This window comes from Strix aluco, chromosome 2 (assembly GCF_031877795.1).
Source record: "Strix aluco isolate bStrAlu1 chromosome 2, bStrAlu1.hap1, whole genome shotgun sequence".
Lineage (NCBI taxonomy): Eukaryota > Metazoa > Chordata > Aves > Strigiformes > Strigidae > Strix > Strix aluco.
In genome coordinates, this window is record NC_133932.1 from 68,582,721 (window position 1) to 68,601,787 (window position 19,067).

At 43.3% G+C, this 19,067-nt stretch overlaps 1 protein-coding gene across 4 annotated transcripts in view; it reads left to right on the top strand.

Moving 5' to 3' along the window:
* The first annotated feature begins 3,579 nt into the window (after positions 1-3,579).
* LOC141919487 (cytoplasmic protein NCK2) overlaps positions 3,580-19,067 on the top strand; it is a 155,988-nt gene continuing 140,500 nt past the window's right edge. For 2 of the 4 annotated variants that reach the window (XM_074815156.1, XM_074815155.1), the window contains exon 1: positions 3,580-3,835. The gene's annotated coding sequence lies outside the window, so the exon portion shown is untranslated. Of the gene's footprint in view, positions 3,836-15,322; positions 15,471-17,019; positions 17,154-19,067 lie in introns of all 4 variants that reach the window. The other 2 variants (XM_074815157.1, XM_074815159.1) reach the window with 2 other exon arrangements.

The following is a 19,067-nucleotide window of genomic DNA, read 5'->3' on the forward strand; positions in this document are numbered from 1 at the left end:
GTTTATTACAATATCGATGCCTCTAAAGGGCAGTTTTGAAAAGGAGGAGTAACTATTTTTAAAACAGGTTAATTAGATTTAGGTATATTTTCTCTCCAGTGGATTAACACAGAGTGACAAAACACCTTTGCTGTCCACCTCTGAACTGGACAATGCCATTTTCCAGATTTTCAAACAACTTTCCAGTTCCTTCTTCTCACATCTCTGCTAAAACATCTCCCAGTGGTCTACAGGAGTGGGTATTAGCTCATACTCTAGGTAGAGCCACTGGTGAGAAAACCTGCTGCACCTGGCAAAAGGATCAGGTATTTGTGCAGAAGGTAGAAGGAGTCCACCTAGGAGGTGGCAGTTATGTGCTTGCCACAATGGGGTGTAAATACGTTAAGCGTGGTTTGGATCTGTATGGCTGTGATCCGTGGCGGAGATTACAGACGTGCACCTGTCCTGAGGAAGCCACTGCTCCGCTGGGTGAGTGGTAAAGAACAAGCAGCATCGCACAGGGGACAGAAAATGGGTAGTCATAAAAAAAGAAAGGTGAAGAAAAATAAAGAAATACAAGCCATAAGACACAATATTTTTTAGCCTCTTGTGCAAGACACAAATGTCAAGACAAATTGACTGCCATCACATAATTGTGAAATAAATCCATCACACAACCTCTGGGTTTGTTGCTTGCACATAACGCTGTTCGACGTAGCAGCATGAGGCAGGATGTTTCCCTATCGAAGACAGATAGGCATCTTTCTATTGCTTAACCATTTCTCCTTTTATTTTTACTATACAGTTACAGCCTTAGGCAGGGAGCAATATTCATGCTCTTCTCTCCTGTGTATTTATTTTCTAAGGACTGCACTGCCTTTATGCATATGCAAAAGTGCATGCTTTGCATATTTACTTTCTTGATACAAAATAGCATGCCCACTTCGTCATGTACTGCTTTCACTTCTGTGCAGATTCCCCCAAATTTATCATCTTCTCATATTAAGAATGTAATACTCACTCAAATCACAAGCAGCCAGCTCTTCTTAATAACAGCTATTTGAGAGATAACAGCTAATTATGATATTTCAAAAAGTGTACATTAATATTTCAGTAGGCTCAATGTTTTGAAATACGACTCACGGCAACATTTTGGTCTTTTTGCTGGTGAAACGTTAAGGATCCGCTCAGCAGACAGGCAGTTAAAACACCCTTCAACATACTCTTGCAAACCCTTTCTACAGCATCTTCTGCTCGTCATAAGCCACAGTTTGGAAAAAACAGCTTTAATGGATCGTTTCTTAATGTAATTAAATATATTTAGCAACAGTATGCTTCAGACTCCTTAAATTAGTCCTTTGCCTGAAGACAATGTATTCATCCAAATCCCTCCCTAAAACATTCTTCTTCCATAAATCCTATTAGCATTAATCTGCTAAAGCTAGGTGTGCTTTATCATTTTTTTTCAGATACCTGGAAGGCTTTGAGATCTACTGCTCACTCAGCATCTTACAGATGTCTAATTTAGCCTGGAAACCTTGTGGGATCATGTCACCTTCTCCTGGACATCCTCAACTCAACAGCGTTGTAGGGAAAACAACAAAGTGGAAGGTTTCTGTAGGATGGTAACATTAGCAAGGGTGTGGTAAGAAGGGACAAAACTGAGACTGAAGCCTGTGTATTATAAATGCAAAGGAGAGCAAGGATAATTCACCTCTCCTTTATCCCTCCCACGGTGCATTTTGTTCCAGGAACAACAGAGACTTCTATCTCAAAGTCCTTGGATGACCGATCCCATTTAAATTCAGCCTAAGCCTCTGCAGGCTGAAGTGAGGCCTGACCGTGTGTGGTGAGGTGGAGGCAGCAGGGACACCAAATATTTCCTATGTCTAAAAAAGCATGGTCAGATTATTATTTCAAAAGGAAGATTAACACCTCTGAATGCAAGTCAAACGCATGCACAAAAAGCCTGGAAAGGAAAGGGGCTTTCTGTTCCTCCCCGAGGTGCATGCAGTGTCTTTCTTGGAAGAAAGAAGAGGCCGCATTTTCCTTTCAGATTTATCTCACAGGCACGTGAAAGGCGCTTGGGACTTCCCAAACCATCAATAAATGCTGTGAGAATTAGTAAAAGTTAACAAGGGGAAGAGGGAGTTATTTGAGGATTTCTAAACTATGCACTGAAAGATCTCCAAGTATGCGTTTTTAAATCATTATATTTAAAGATAAAATCTTTGTCCGGAGCTCTCCCTGCTACTTTTGGCTTGGTCAGAGAAAACAAGACAGCAGGGCTGCTAACTTTATTTTGGATTTGGTGGCATTGCGTAGTCTTGCCTCCCAAGCCACGAAACGTGTCCTGAGGGGCTGCACCATTACAGGTAACGCGCGAGCCTCCTCTCTTTGGAAGCCGCCATGCTGGGAAGGGTCAATAGTTTTACAACGTTTCACAGCCGGTTCCCCCCGCAGAGCTGGTTTTTACTCAGAACTCCCCGTGTTACTCCAGGGGAACGGCCTTTCCGTTTCCCCACAGCCCAGGCACAGTTACCCCCGCCGAGGGACCGCGCCCCGCGGAAGGCACCGGGGCCAGGGGGCCAGTGACTGCTCATGGCTGGTGGCCGGGCCAGCGGGTTGGCCTTTCCCACGAGAAACCCCGTCTTCAGCCACTCGTGGGGGAAGCCCACCTTTCCCACGAGTGGAGGGGCGCGGGGGGCGGCCCGAAGCAGCCACGCACCCGGGGACAGGGCTCTGTTCTGGACGGAAAGGACGGCTCGGGGTGGTTTCCATGCCCGGCGCCCTCTCCTGAGGGAACAACACCTGGGCAGGTACACACCGAGCCCCCTAACAAACATCACCGCCCAACCCGGTTAATACACGGGGCGCTGCGGCCGAAACTTTCCCCCGGGGCGGAAGGGGAGCGGGCAGCCGCCGGGCAGGCACCGGGCAGCCAGAGAGGGAGCGGCGCGGCCCGGCCCGGCCGCCAGCGCTCTGGGGCTGGGGTCGGGGCCGCGGCCGCCCCGCGCGCCCCGGCCTGACGTCACGGCCCGCGGCCAATGGGCAGCCGAGGCGCCCTGATGCCACGGCTGGAAGTTCCCCGGCGGCGGTGGCGACTCCGTGCCCTGCCCCCCCCCCCCCCCCCCGCCCCCGGGGCTCTGCCCCCGGCCCAGTCCCGAAGTGCGCGGCCCCCCCGCCCCCCCAATCCCCGTTTCTTTAAGCGCTCGCCGGGCGCTTCCGCTCCCAGCGGGGGAGCCTCACCGGGAGTGCCGGGCGTCCCGGGGCTTGAGGGGGGCGGGTGGCGGCGGGGGGGGGTGTCCGGGCGCTCCCGCCGGGCAGGGCCCCCTTTGCCCCGCCCCCCGGCCCCGGCGGCGCAGAGGGGAGGGAGCCGCCCGGCCCGGTCCGGCCTTCCTGCGCCGGGGCGGGGGGAGCGGCGTCCCTCCCGGCGGGCGAGGGGGAGTCCGGGGAGCTCCTCCCGCCCGCGCGATCCCGGCAGCGGCAGCGGCAGGAAGGGCAGGGCGGGGGCGGGGGCTGTGCCTGTGCCGGGGGGGGCGGGCGGTTGGCGGGGGAGGGGCCGCCGCCGCCGCCGCCGGGCGCAGCAGGCTGAGGGGAGGCAGGGAGCGGAGCCGCCGCTGAGGGCCGGGGCCTTGGACGCGTCCGGCGCGGAGCGGAGGAGGAAGGGGAAGGGGGGGAGCCGGCTGGCCCCTCTCGGAGGACGCGGCCCGCATCCGCCCGGGGAAGGGCAGAGGGAAGCGGAGGGGGGAGCGAGCGGGCGCCGCCGCCGAGGAGACAAAGAAGCGGAGCCCGCCTGGGCTGGGAGCCTCCCCGCCGCCGCCCGCCCCGCTGCTCGCCGGCCGGTCGGTCGGAGGTAAGCGCGGCCGCGGGCGGGCCGGGGCCGGGGCCCGCCGTAAACTTGTGGCGGCCGCGGGGGGCGGCGGGGGGGGGGAGGAAGGGCCGCCGGGAGCGGGGGGAGGGGCGGGTGTCACCTGGGCGGCGGAGGCCCCGTCGCCGCCCCGGGAGGGGGTGGCCGGTACCTGCCGGGGGCGGCACGGGGGGGCTGGGGGGGGAGGTGTTTGTGTGCCACGTCCAGCTGCGGGGGGGGGACTCGGGGGCGGCTCCTCCTCATCCTCCCGAGTTGCTGCTTGTGCGTGTGTGTGTGTGTGTGACAGCCGCTGCTTTGTGCCACCCGCCGTTCTGCCGGCGGGCAGCGGCGGGCCGGGACACCCCCCCCCCTCCCCCGGCCCGCTCCCCCGCGGAGCTCCGCGCCTGGCCCGGCCCGGCCCGGCCCGGCGGGCGAATGGAGGCGGCGTATCCGGCGAGCCCGGCGGCGGGGGCAGGCGGGCAGCGCCTCCCGGCCGGAGCGCGGCGCAACCGGAAAGTTTCCCGGGCGGGAGCGGCCGCGGTGCGAAGCGCCGCCGCCCCGCGCGGGGACCGGCCGCCGGTCACGCCGGGCTGCGGCCACGGGCACGGCCTCCGGGGGCCCCCCTGCTTGCTTCTCCTTTCTTTCCGTTCCCGGCTTTACGGGAGCTGAAGGCGGGGGTTTTCTTGAGGAGCGCGGTGCGATATACGCCCAGTCGATGCTGATGTAGGTAAAGGAGGTGAGGCTAAAACAAAAAAAACCAATGTTAAATTATACCTCGTGTAGTGTCTGTTTAGTAAAGCGCACCCCTGGGTCTTTTGGGAGGAAAATTTCTTAAGTTTGTAAGTCTTTTCATCCTGTTTTAAATTAAAAACGCGCCCACACTAACGGATGCCCCTTGCTGGCAGGCTGGGCACTGTGGCCCACCTCAGATAAAAGTTGTCGGATCGGGATTCAGGTTTGTAATTCAGGTCTGTCCGGCAACCGGCTAATCGTGAGTGCTTCTCGACTCTAGTGCTTATGTTAACAAGCCCCACGGTTCGTTTTTTTTACAGTGTGTGCGGCCCTCTGCATGTATCGGGGTTATTCCGTGATTTCGAGGTAGCATTTAGCTCGAAACTGTCCTTTTGTTACTTTAAAACCTGAATGCTGACTGAACCTCGGCAAGAATTTAAAGTGTTTTTTAGCTGAGCCGCGTTTCTTCTCCATGCTGCGAAGCAATGTTTGTTTCTGAGGAACATACTGCTACTGTTGTAGTGACTCAACGTAGGAGAGTTAGACTTCTCTTTCATGAAACGCTGTAGTGGCCTTTGTAAAAACAAATTTTCATGGCCTAACCACGCGTGGTTTGTATCATCAGGAGTTTGGACTGGTAACTTAATATGGAGGAATTTCAAAGGGCTCACTGGGTAGGAGCTTATGAAGAATTTCTGTTTGGAAGTAGTTGTTTTGCCACTGCTTTTTAGGAATCTGAAGCAGTCAGCACGACGTAGATGATAATAGTACTGTGTTTTCATTTTTAGGATTATAACTTCTGAAGTAAAATAATGTTGTTGCTTCTTAGAAGTACTGATTTCACAACTCTGGCAATCGAAATCCTCTGATTCAAGTCAGTTTAAACACTTAAGCAGATTGCTTTGTCTTCATAGCTGATTTGCTTCTTCAGACTTTGACAGAAGATGTCACTTTTGGGAACAGTGAATAAGCGTAGAGATAGATGGCACCTGTACCACAAAGATCAAGACTGTAATTAGCAAATATTTTTATATAGGCCATGAAACGGATACAGACTCATTATGTTAGCTGTCATTGCTGTCGTTCTGTCATTGCAACATTAGCTGTTATATTGGTCTTTTACTTCTACCAGATGACATTTACAGTTGCCTGTTGTGATATAATGATACACAAAATCTCTTTTGCTATGTTTTTCTAAAACCAACAGCAGAGTTAGTCCTTGATTGTCTGGATGACCCTTTTTATTACGTCCTTGCTACTTGAATATATGATAAATTCAAAACTTCAGCCTTTGGCTTGTTACTGCAGTAGGAAAGGGGACTTAGTATCTGCCCTTCCTCTCTTCTATAGTTTCTTGGCTAGCTGTGTGGGGGTGTAAGGAGAGGTATTTGCTGTCTTTTGTGTCACCTCATGTCTACTGTCAGCTGAAGAGGAGAGACAAGGTCAGTAGTGTCTGGGTCTTTTTGTTTTTTCGTACCTTTTGTTGCTGTTGGTATGTTGCTCCTTTGCGGCGCTTGTGGCTTTCCTCTGTAGAAGCCATAATAGTAGCAACTCAAAAGGTGATGCCCAGATAGCTTTGTTTGCTGTTCACGGTCTTGAGCAGCAGCAAAACTACCCAGAGTATCTGTGTTTTTCATGCTCCTTGAGCATAAAAGCTGCTTCCAGACTCATGGAGACAGGTGCTGTATCAATTTACTTGCTGCAGGTTTGAAATCAAAACCAAGGCATCTTATGAATCTGAAGCGTATGTTCTAGAAAATATTTCCTGTTTACATCGAGGGACTGATGGTTTCTAAGCTGTGGGTCCTAACCCCAACCCCTGCTCTGTGTTTTGAGGAAGGGGGATTGCTGGTGGGGATTTATTAGAGATGTTTGAAGGAGTTTTTAGAGAGCTGAGAACTGTCTGTGAAACCAGATGCTACCGTGTTTCGGTTACTTTAGCCAGACCTGGGGTAAGGTGCTGGGCGCTCGTCGCTGGACACCCTGCTCCCCTGAAGTAGGTCATCTGGCATGTTGAAGAGGCAGAGAGTTGAGGCACTCTGCAGGAAAGCTGCTTTCTACTTCTGCTGAAATAACAAACTTAAAGGCAATACACTTTATCCTTGTATTTACTAGGTATGCAGAAATGTTGCAGAACAATAGTTTTCACAGAGTGAAAGTCAGGAATCCTTATTAGTTCCTGGAGTGGAAGACCTTCAGGGAGAATTTGGATGGTGTTTGTAATGTGGGAACTAGCGTTGTTTCTTCCTCCTAAAGCGTATACGTGAGGCCCATACTATGCATTTAACTACTGCACAATTGTCCAGTCTTCTGAAGAATGTACTACATGAGATCCTGGTGACTTGCACCTTTTGAAAATGACTTTTCTCTTTGTTTTGCTTTGCAAATTTATGAATGTTGGCTCAGGTATCCTAAGCTCATTTCTGTTTTAGGTAGTTCCGTTTAAATTTTTCTTGCAGATTCAATTAGGCCCATTAGTTTCCTCATAATAATGTAGTTGTCTGTGTTCTGCCCAATTAAACCGTTGCTCTGTTCAGTGGTGGGTAAAGTAATTCTTTCAAGTGTTAAGTTGTTTTTTTCTTGGAGTAATCTTTTTTTCCCCATCATAAGGATTCTTAATTGTTTCATAAATGCTAATGGAATGAGTAAATTGGAAGTGCATTGAAATATGAAATATATATTTTTATATTCCATTAAATATATGTGACACAACAAATTAATTTGTTTCTCACCATTAATGAAGTGAGGTCATATTTTAAACCCAACATAAATAACTTTGTGTGCAGTGAGGTGGCCTGGCAGTGTATGTTTTTAAGCTTTAGTAGAGTATTGTAAATTTTAAGAATTCAGGTGCAGAGGAATAAATCTTGATTTGAGAATAGCAACCCATAGCATTTTAAATTATTGCAGCTATGCACAATAACCCGATGACAGTAAAGTTTTAGAAATACTTGTGCTGAGAAAAACATCTGTTAGACTGGAAACTCAGATGTGCTGGTCTAGTCAGCATTTGTTCAAAGTCGTAGAAGCAAACTTTGTGGCTTAGAGGCTTTTTTTCCTCCGTACGTCTGTTGTGCTGGTTTTGGTCCTGATCTCATTAAGAAGTATCAATATGGTGACAAGCAACTAATATTGATTATCCCGTGAAGCAGACAGTGGGGTAGACATGCTGGGACTCTTGGTAGATACCTGAATTCTCAAAAATGTGCTTCTCTCTTACAGTCATGACAAAATACAGATGCAAAATGTATGCAGTACAGGTGTGTGTTTAATCTAGGCTGAAGAAACTTGATCCAGTTTTCCTCAGCTCATCTAGGTTACTGACTGCAGAGTACAGACAACTGTAGAAATAGATGTGAAAACAGGTAGTGAGATACACCACAGATAGAGCTGAAACCTTATTAGACAAAATCTAGCATATTTAGTGTGTTTGCAAAACCAGGTAGTAACGTTCTCGGGCAACCTCCTTTTTTAAAAAAAAAAACCAAAAACCAAACCTTTGTTTCCAAGAAGATTTTTAATTAAAAAAACCCAAACAAGTATAGTTAGATGGTAAGTCATTACTGTCATGTTTCAGCAGGTTGTGCTCTTATGATAGGTAGTGCTCTTTCTTCCTCTGTCGCTGCAGCAGGTATCTTAACGCGTGGTCCTTGGAAGCGGTGTGGATGTGGATAGTGTTTGCTGTGCCAGGGCTGGACTGTTCACCCAAAATGGATCCATAACTAAAAATAAATGAGCAGGCCTTCAGATTATTACTTCTTTGGTAGAAAGGCAGAGTTTAGCTTTCTGAGCCATTTAAAGTTTCAGAGTTCTCGAAATTATGAGAGCACTTGTGAGGGCCTTAAGAAGGAGAAGTGACAGGGGTGTGAAAGCAGATGCTGAAGTTTATCAAGAGGCTAGAGGCTGCGGACGCTCTTCCTGATGCAGGGACACGTCCTGTTACGGTGTGAGAAGCTGCTTTTAGTTGAGTGCCTTCCCTGGGCTGTCTTTCCCTATAGGTTACACTGGGTCAGCTCCATGCAAGTACGGAGGAGCTGTGAGACCCTGCAGGAGAATGGGAGGAAGGTTAGCAAAAGCAGGTGCTTTGTGCTCATGCTGGGGTGAGATTCTGGGTTCAGCTAGCAGTGCAGCATTTTTTAAAAAATTAGCTTTTTAAGAAAATCAAAGTAAGCTGCTTAAAAGGAATTAGTCCATTTCTCTTCTGATTTAACTATATAGTCCTTATTTATATTATTTTTCAGAAGTCATTAAGCACTTTTAAAATCTTTCCTTCAAAGTGAGAATAGATCCTCACAGGATGGGAAGGTTTAGAAAGGAATGGTGGTGTTCATTAAGCATACAAAATATAGATTAAATATATTGGGATTTTCTAACTTGTTCTTGTCAAGTTTAAGATGGCGTAAATAATCCTTTTTGTATACCAATTAAGTTTTTAGTTAACTATATAGTAAAATAAAGCAGTTTGTGAGTAGTCCTTTCACAGGTTTAGGAGAGAAAAGGAACACTAAATCCTGTTAAAACTTACTCTACGTATGGAGAGTTAAATCAGTGTATTACTCTAAATTTCTTTAGGGCTTTCTGGACTAATAAAACTTTCAAGGAACGGCAATAAATTAAGCCTCCTGTTTAGCAGAGCCTGGCACTGATACCGGAGGAGAGGAGTCCCAAGCATCGATCGGACTGACCTCTTGGTTTTAATGCAATAGGAACACCCTCAGCATGGCATGGCTGCAAGGTTTTTCCTTCCTGTTCTTACAATAGCAGTGTATTCATCACACTTGTTTTCTCCCACATCCATTGTGTGTCAGACTTGGCTCCCAGTGCTGTCCTGGGCTACGGCTGTTCCAAGGGAGTTGACTTCTTAGTTGACATCCTAATGATGTTTCGGATGATGATGAGGAAAGTATTTTTCAACCTTTTAATACGGAAGGAGAGCTACGTGGCTGTGTGATGTGTTCTCGGGCTGAATTTTGATAGCTGTCATGACAACAAATCATATGTTCATTTCCCTGAATGGATGGTGTCCCTCCAGACACACACAGAGTGTTATCAAATTTGACAGATCTTGAATGATGACATGTCAAGGATTCTGGATTCCCTCCACCACAGGAGACTTGGGCTGCAGCAAATGCACGCTTCCACCTGGCTTAGCAATACTTACTGTAGGCTTTTTCTTGATTTTGAGTTCAGGTAGAAAAGCAAGTGCCCTTTGGGTTCTTGTTTGTGTTGTTTTAAATAGATTTAGTGTTTGTTGAAAATTTAATTGGTAATTTTAGATTGGAAATTTGTTTGCTAGATTAGTAGAAGAAAAAAAAGGTAGTTGGACTTCATCCGGTCACTTTAAAGATGTGTATGTTTTAGATGCTTTCAGTGTTTAGTAAGAACTTCAGGAAGACCAGAAGGATAAGTGTTGAGTGTTTTTTACGTCGGAAGTGGGCACTTTATTCACTGATTTTTCATTTTGTGTTAGTGCTATCAGTCAGTGACAATATAAACACCCCATGCTAGTTCTGCTGTGGAGTGGAGCGATGGGAGCTGGCACCTGTGTAGATGGGCTGCGAACAGGGGCAGTGGCACAGATGGTTTGTTTGGCTTATTTTTAGCCTTGGCTGTTGTTTATTCGTGAAGTTGAAATTTCAGTTGGACAGCTGTTTCTGATTTAATCAGACTTCAAGTGTCTTGTAAAGTTGGATAAAAACCTGTAAGTACTGATTTTTGTGTGTTTTGTATGGGAATATTATGCTGGGTTATGGTCCTTCAGTATCTAGTGGTCTGTTAACTAATACATATGATTTGCAAATGTGCATTTTTACATGAGTGGTGTTTATTTATTTATAGTTGTGAATTATTTTTGTTAGCAATATTGTCTGGCTATACCTGTAACATAAGTGAATTAAAAAAAGGTACCCTTTAGCTTCTGGGAAAAAAAAGTACCGTGTTTGTATCTTTAATTAGTCCTTCCTACCAGAACTTGAAATCCCGTAGACGTAGCAACTTTGGAAATATAAGTTAAGAAGTAGCATTTTTCCCAGTGAGTATTGAAATTTTGTAAAAGTTCCTGCTATTTTTGCATCTTTCTGGATTTAATTAAGAATGGTTTTGTTCCAGTCGTAAAAGAAACTGGCTATGGTATATCTTGCTTAAATGTGTTTTCCTTTAATCGTTGTGTGTTGGATACAAAAATATGTAGATGGTGTTTATAGGTATAAAGGTGTGTATTTTTACATTAAAAAAGTGTAAGTCATTTGGAGTATTAACATATTGAGCTTCACCTTTCCTGTCTTTCAGAAAAAAGATTAAAAGAAAAATTGATGATCAGTCTTCTTCCTTTACATTTTCAGTTCTTCTGCTAGGGCTGCAGGGATAATATAGAAATAATTATATTGTGGACAATTCATAAATTCACACTGTTTTGAATGCCATTTAATTCAAATAGAGAAAGAAATTAATGCTAATATCCCAAATAATTAATGCTATAATAAAGGATCTGCCTTCCACTTGACACTGAATGACTTATGTTCCGTTACATCAAAAGACTTAAATCATTTTGAGCATTCAATATTAAAAATCTAGTTCATGAATATTAGAAATTTAATCAGATAGCTCAGTAAGGACTGTGTGGATTGTATTGGGTTTAAACACCGGTAATAATAAAGCTTGTGTTTAGCACAAGTATCAAAATATGACACATCATTTTTATGAACTCTGAGGCTCTTAAGGGATGCATGGGGAATTGTAACAAACTGAAATGTTACAGACCTCCTATGACAGAAAACTGTTAAAGTCTGTGTAATGTTGTTACTGCAGCGATATGTGTCTTCTGCTGTTAGTCCTGTCTTGTAATACTGATGGTTATATTCGATTAGTATCTTTTCCGGTTTTGCCAACTGGAGATCCTGGATGCTTATTTTGTTCAGATATCCCTTTCGTCTCTCTGGAACGTCAGGAAGATGCAACGTTGTGGCTTTGCCAAAACATTCATTCTTTGTTTTGTATCCTGACTTTTCCCGCTGTTGCTGTGTCCCCCTGAAAATGCAAACGTGTGCTTGATACCCTGAGTGGTCCTATTGGAGTGAATGTCTCTTATTTAAACAACACGAAGCTGAGCCATAAGTACGTCTTTTCAAGACAACAACCACAATTACATTGCAGGTTAACTCTTTTGTAGTTACACATTCTTTAACTTGTCGCGACACTTATGTTAAATTACATGCTGAACTTCTGCTTGCAGTGTCACATAGCCAGCTTTTTTTTTTACAGACAAACTTTACACCTATGCATTGTGCATTACCTTACTCTGTCAGCAGTCCCATAAAGTCAGTGGGACTGCTAGTAGTTTAGCGTTGTTTAATGAATGATAATACTGAGATGCTAAGGAACAGGGATGGATCAGGCAGTGCTTGATATAATGCCTGCTTAAGTTGATGGGAAGAAGTTAGTTCCTTATGGGGAAAGCAAGAAATGGTTTAGTTTGGTGTTTAATTTTAAAATATGGAAACCTCAAATTTAAAGCAGAAAACCAGATTGTATGAAAGCAGAAAAAAAGAAAAGTTATAATGTGATGCAAGAAAAGCCCTTAGATGCATTGAGGGTTATAATACCTGTTTTGGAGGAATTGAGGTTTGCAGGTAGTTATATTAATGCAGATCATTGAAATAAACAATTTTAAAACGTTCCCCCCCCCCCCCCCCCCCCCCCATGTTTTAGCTATAATACATTGTTTAATGGTACAGCTAGACTTAGCTTCCATTTTCTATGATAAAAGTCTTTCCAGCTTGCTCTTGTGATTTATCTGTACTGTTCTTTTATTTTTTTTATTCTTTCTGAATAGACAGTTTTAGCAGTTAAGTAGTTGATCATATGGATTCCTTTGAGACAAGTGACATACTTGTGGCGAAAGGAAGATACCATACGTAACTGCAGTCTGAATTAATGGACATTGCCGTACCCTTCTGCAGCAATGGCATACATACAATTACTAAGTGTACATAGCATTAGAATTAGCTTGGTATTCAGTAGATTATACTGTGCTTCCTAAGCAGGTAGTAAATTTTAAATGTTTTATTCTTCAAGGATAGCAATCCTGAGTCTGATGCCAGTGAATCATCAATGCAGGTGAGTCAACGTGGAGTTACACTAGAGGTTGACTGGCAGTAGCCCTTGGCTCTTGTTTCTGCTATTTTCCAGGCACTGGCTATTTGAACATAGGGGATGTGCTCAGTTTGCAAGACACCCCACCTGATGTTAAGCAGCCAGATTTCAACGGGTTGTTTAAATTGGTGACACTGTCCTTCTAAAATTGTGGTGCCTAATAGATGTAAGACCCCAACAAACCCAACCCCAAAAAACTCAACAGCAATCAAAACCCCAAAACTCGGTAAGAATTCTTGCATCTAGTATCAATATAATTCATAGTTTTGGTGGTTGTCTAGATGCACCTTTAGATTTTCTTACAAAAATACCATTTTATTTTACAAAGTCTGTAAATATTTGATCTTCATTCTAAAAAAACTTTAGTTGGCTTATACCTTGATTGTTGTGTTATCTAAACAGACACTGATCACCTCTGCTTTGTGGCTTTGTTAGTCTTCTTCTTCCTCTTTTTCCATTTTGCAGTGTTTTGTATATAGTTAGGATTGTAGATAGCCTTGACTGTGAGGGGATGTGTTTTTGGGTTGTCTGTAATCTGTTCATGTGGCAGAAATATTTCAGCAAATAAAAAACCAAAATCATTAGATAAAACTAAAAAGCCCTGTATCCTGTCTAGCACGATTACACTCATCTGGGAATAAAATGAGCAAGATTTGACTGAAACATTGCAGTTAAAAGTGATGTTAAAAAATACAGAAATACAGTCAATGAGATTTCAGACATGAGGACAGATTATCCACACTTTTGAACCCTCACATACAACTTTTTTGTATAATTGTTTTAAACTTTCTTCCATGAATATGTTCCAGCATTGCATTAGGGTATTGGGGTGGGCTCCCACATGTTTCAGTCAATAAATGTCTTTCGCTAAATAAAAAGAAGCATTTTCACATTGAGAAAAGTCATGAGTGAATGCTTTACATTGTTTTTATGTTGTTTTTGGTGCAATTGTTTTAAAATACTGTAAATTTACGGAAGGCTAAAATGAATGTCTGTAACTGTCCTGTGGAGAAGTCTTGTATGTTCCTGCAGCTGCTGTGTGAGAGTGATCATCATACGTTGTCTTGAATCACGCAGCTCCTTGCTCTAATCCTTCTTTCAAAGCATCTGAATCCGCCTCCTTTCCCCAATTCTTTTCCCTTTGCAGTACTGGGGGCACTGGTCATTGCCTTAGAAATACAAGTCTGGTTAATTCACTTTTTCCAAGTGACTTAAAGCTGAATGACATCCAGCTGCTGTGTTATGAAGCCCCTTGTCTAACAGTTTGCTGTTAAAGGTGCTGTGGAGGCTATTACTCATGTATTCTTTGTGTTGAAAGAGTCTTTCCATTAAACTAACAGCTGTGAATAGGACTTGGATGAAGATATTTTTGTTCTATTCTAAGCATGTAGTTGCACACCAGTCACAGAAATGAGGTTGTCTGTTTGCTTTATCTGCTCAGGCTGGGAGTAAGTACGCGGTGCCTTACAGGTTGTTCTGTTGAATATCGTCTTTTCATCTTCTACCTACATATGTGTATGCCTGCAGCCTGGTATTTGGGAATGATTCGTTAAATCTGAACTGAATTTATGAATACCACTGTCGTCCAAATTGGAGCAGAATTTACTGGTGTGAACTAGCTTTGGACTAAAATGAATTATAAAAATAACACCGTACTTTCCTTCCGTATGCAACATCTTCTCCCTGTTTGTCCACTCTTTATTGTGGGAGAGGGAGATCTACCATAGTGAGAAATATGTGATGAGGCTCAGCACTGGATGTCAGTGTGATAGGGAGTTGGGGGGCAGCGGAAGCAATCTTACTTAAGTTTTTCTGTTTTCCAGTAGCTGGATAGTCTCTTTTTAGTAACATTTCTCCAGAGCATTGCTGTTATGAAAAGTCTCTGTTCTGTGCTGAAATGTAGCCTGGGGTTTTCAGCTTGTAGATGTGTGTGTAATACAATTTGTGACAATCACTGATTCTGAGGCTTTCATATGCAACACCAATCTGAAACTTCTAAATTTCTAAGGGTAGAGAAAGGAAAGTGAGTTGTAGAGTAGAAATCCTGAGTTTAAGGAGAGTTAGACAAGGGACGCATGATTAACAACGAGTAGTATTTAATGTGTATGTAGCTTTTTCAAAAGAAGAAAGTTTCATTTGGGCGTGCTTCTAAGATTGTTTTTTAAAGTTGATTCTTTGTGCCTAGCAGGTTTTGCTGCAAAGCGGACATAATGCAGGTTGTTGAGTCATTGACCCTTGTAATCAACAATTTATATATCTTCAGCTTGTTTAGCATCACAGCAAGAAGCAGTGGAAAAGTGATTTTTTTTTTTTTTTTTTTTTTTAAATCACTAGGTGAATAAACTTGTTCACAAAGGAAGGGCTTTAATTTTTCTCTGGTACGTCTAATTTTTTATCATTATGTGTGGACTTACAGAATGTGCTCAGCTGAGATTGATCACTGGTGTGTGAAATGACCAAATTATAACAATGGAGAGTTTTCTGAGGTGGGTAATATATTTTCATATGTAGCTCCCAGCAATGAGTTTAATACACTGAAGGCCACATTTTCAATGCTTCTGTTATTGAAATGTAGTGCTCTGATCATTTTTCTGCTGAACTTCAATTTAGAGCTTCATCTGGAAAACATCCAACGGAAAAAAGCATCAAAGCAAAATAATAAGAATTGTCTCGGAATGCAGGAAGATCTTTAAGTATAACATTAAAATATTCAGCGAGAGCTTGAAAAAGTGTATAGAACACCTTCAAGGCTAAATCTGTAAGTAAGAAAGGAAAGTAGCTTTACTGTCATGTACCTTAAAGTTGTAATAGTTTGCTAACCTTGGGTACAGGAAGTAAACTTTTGCATTCTTGCTGTTTATAGCTTCATTTCCGATCTTGAATCTTTTGGCTTTGCTTCAGCTTAAGGATTGTTACCATTTTATTGGTAGATTCCCAAGGAGTGTATTACCACCTGCAGAGCTCTCGTTTGGTCCTATTCTCCACTTCAAAGCCTCCAGGTGGACTCTTCCAAATATTTAATCAACTGAGTTGTTATACTCAAGCCACTTATGAATATGTTTAGTTAACTTTTCTGAGGCTTAGGTTTTGGACTTTGTCAGGCAAAACACGTATGTGAAGAAGAATACGTGATTAAAAGTGTATGCATAGTTGAGAATTAGTTCTTCTGTCTCTTTAGCATTTTAGTTGTGACGATGTGAGAATTGCTAGATGCTTTTGTCCGTTTAAGATAGTGTGTTAGGATCTAGGCAAATCCACAATTGCTATCTTAGATCTAGCTAGGCTAGTATCCTGTCATTGGCAGTGCTTGTTCACTTTTGCTTCAAAGGAAGGAAACCCTACAGACTAAAACCCTGTTGTAACAGGAAGACAATAATCTACCTGGGTTACTATACAAATGTATTCATTAAATGTTAATACTACACTCAAACTTCTAAAACATGATTTTATAAAACTTTTGTCTTGCCATCCTTATGTAGTTATTTCAGAGAGTCTTAGTATGGACAATTACTGCTGACCTATTGTCTCACCAGGAGCTAACCTGGGTTATGGCAGGGGTAAAACGTGGCATCCCAGCTACATGGATGTTCCTATATGGGCATGTACAGTTACAGCTATCACTGTTGCCAGTGTAGTAATAGCAGTGTGAGGATGGTAGAGTGTGTGCAACTTCAGTAGCTGACTGTTTTTCTCTTTTCTAGAGCTAGATTTAAGAATATGGTAAAAGTTAAATTTCAAACTGATGGCCAGTATGGTTTTTTGTTAAAAAAAAAAATAAAAAATAAAGAAGAAATTTCTTCTGAATTACCCAGGAACATCTCCATCTATCATGCTGAAGTCATTCTCTCACTTAGGCTTCCCATGTGGGATTTTCCTTTCTTTGCAGTAGGTCTGGACCTGTCAAACACAGACTTGAATTGTTCTGGCAGCATCAGCAGGTGGTTTCCATGCAACCTGCAAAACATATAGAAAGTTCTGTAAAGTGCAGACTTTCTAGGGTTTTTGTTTGTTTCTGTTCTGCCTTGCAATGAATATTAAAATGTCCAGGAAATTTAGCATACTTTATTTGTCTGCTGGGCACAGTAAAATTTTTCTGTGGCATGTGAAAGCAGTTTTTCATCCCACCCACAAGCTCGGTATACCTAAAAAGCCCGGGTATTGGCTGCGGGGGAAGGTCATCAACCTAAATCTTAGCAGACATGGGGATTTTCTTCACCTCTTTTGTTACAAAGGACTCTTCTACATGCTTTAGTTTCTACATTGTCTTTCCAGCTCAGCCCACACATTTTTTTTTCTTGCTTTTCTAGGAATAGCTTCCCTAGACGGCAACACCAGCGGCTGGCAGCTCTGTGCTTGTTACGCCTGGGGAAAAAGCCCTGGCTTTCTCAAAGCCTACTGCCTCTAGCAGCAACGAGCAGATATACTGTCATCATTAGGAGATGTGAGTGGCAGATATGTAGTAGTCTTGTCTCTGGATGGCTGAAACACTCAACTGGAGCAGCTGAATGGATCCTGGTCTTGGGTGAACGTGATTGATTAGTATAGCAGAACAATGTCTGTGCTATGTTAAATATCCCAGTTGCTGCTGCTTAAGTTGTTTGTTGGGTTTGGTTTTTTTTATTAGGTGCTTGCAAGTATTCTCTCCCAGTTAGGGTAGAAATGGTCTTCATTTTCTTCCTTATACATAGAAACCTTGCAGTAGGTCTGGCTTAGACTCTTGATTACAGAATCACCTGTACTTTCTTGCAGTCTTTCCAGTCACCTCCCCATTCCGGATAAATTCTATACATACACTGTCTCAAAACCAAATTTTGCTATGGAATATGCACATGGGAAGTTCTTCAGAGACTCTAGGATCTACCCTTCAGGAGTAAGATTTTTCTTGATTTCTGTGTATGTTTCAAAACAAAGTACCACCCCCAGAGCAGTTCTTGTCAACAGTTAGTACTCGCTGTTAATTTTCACCCTTGGGGTAAGAAGATGTGTGCCAAGATAACTTCGTTTCAAGAGGCAACATGAGGAGAAAAGAGAGGAAGGTAAAACTGAGTGTGCCAGCAAAAGGGTGAAGGATTCTCTGTTTCTCTTTCTCTGTATCTGTGTCGGAAAATACCATGATCTGTGATTCCAGCCTTGAAAGGAAAAAAGCAAGTTGTTCTGGTCATGTAACGTCATTTGATTGTGGCTCGCTAATCTGCGTTTTGTTTCTTAGAAAAGGAAAAAGGATTATTTCATCACAAATTGCAAATAGTGGGAAGTAAATGGTTTTGGAAAGTAGAAATTGTAGTAGAAGGATGCATTAGTTGCTTTCTACTTACAGCGCAGGACTTGCTCATTTTGCCAACGGCAAGGTGTTTAGTGCAGCTCTGCCATTTTTTTTTTTTTTTTTGAAAGCTCACTCTAATTTGCCAAGTTGGGAGACTGTGATTATTTCAGCCAGCAGGAGGACTTTACTTCTTTTTCAGATTTAAAAAAAAAAAAAAAAAAATCTGTTTGCTAATTGTTCTGTGTGGTTTTTTTTTTTTTTTGAGAGTTACTTCATAATGTGGACCACTAAACTTTGTATCCAGGAATGGGAAGATTATTTCTTCTTCAGTTGGTGCACACTGAAATAGCCATAAAACTCTTGATCCTGATTCTCCACTGTTTTGCAGCTTGTAAATCATTTATTTTGTGCTCCAAGTGCAATGTGTTTGTATAATTCTAGTATTGATGTTGATGTATTATTTCTACTTCAGTCTTCCTTAAGGCAATTGTAAATAACTTTACAGAGTTGCAAAACAGTAGGGAAATGAGCCTCTACAAGCTAAGGCATCAAATTATTTTCTGGGGCAAATGAGGAGGTTCTTTGAAGCCTGATCAAAGCCCAGGCTCTCCAGTTGCACATAGTACAAAATTGGTGGCGTTTGAGCAGAATCTGTTGGCTTCGGTAGTTTTTTTATTGGTGCTTTATATCTCTGGAACCCATATTCAACATATTTCTGGAAATGACAAATGCACTGCCATATGGCACACCAGATTTCAAGCCGCTCTGAGGTGCATGTGTGAATTTTAGAGTGCCTGGAAGAAATGAATGAAAACCACATTCTCAATTTTATCTATTGCTGAGCTCTGTGAGCAGAGGAGGGGGAAAGCTTTGAAGTAAATTCTGCTGGAGGGATTGCATGCTTATTTCTGAGTTGCCGTCCTAATGCAGCAAGGTGTAGACGTAATTTATGTTTCAAAATACACACTAATTTCAGCAGGACTGTCAGTTTATGTGCTGCTGTGTTTTTTTTCTAGGAGATGCTAAGAAATACTGAGCCTCCTTTTGCTACCGGCAACTCTGTGACCATTTTCAATCCTTCATTTCCAACCC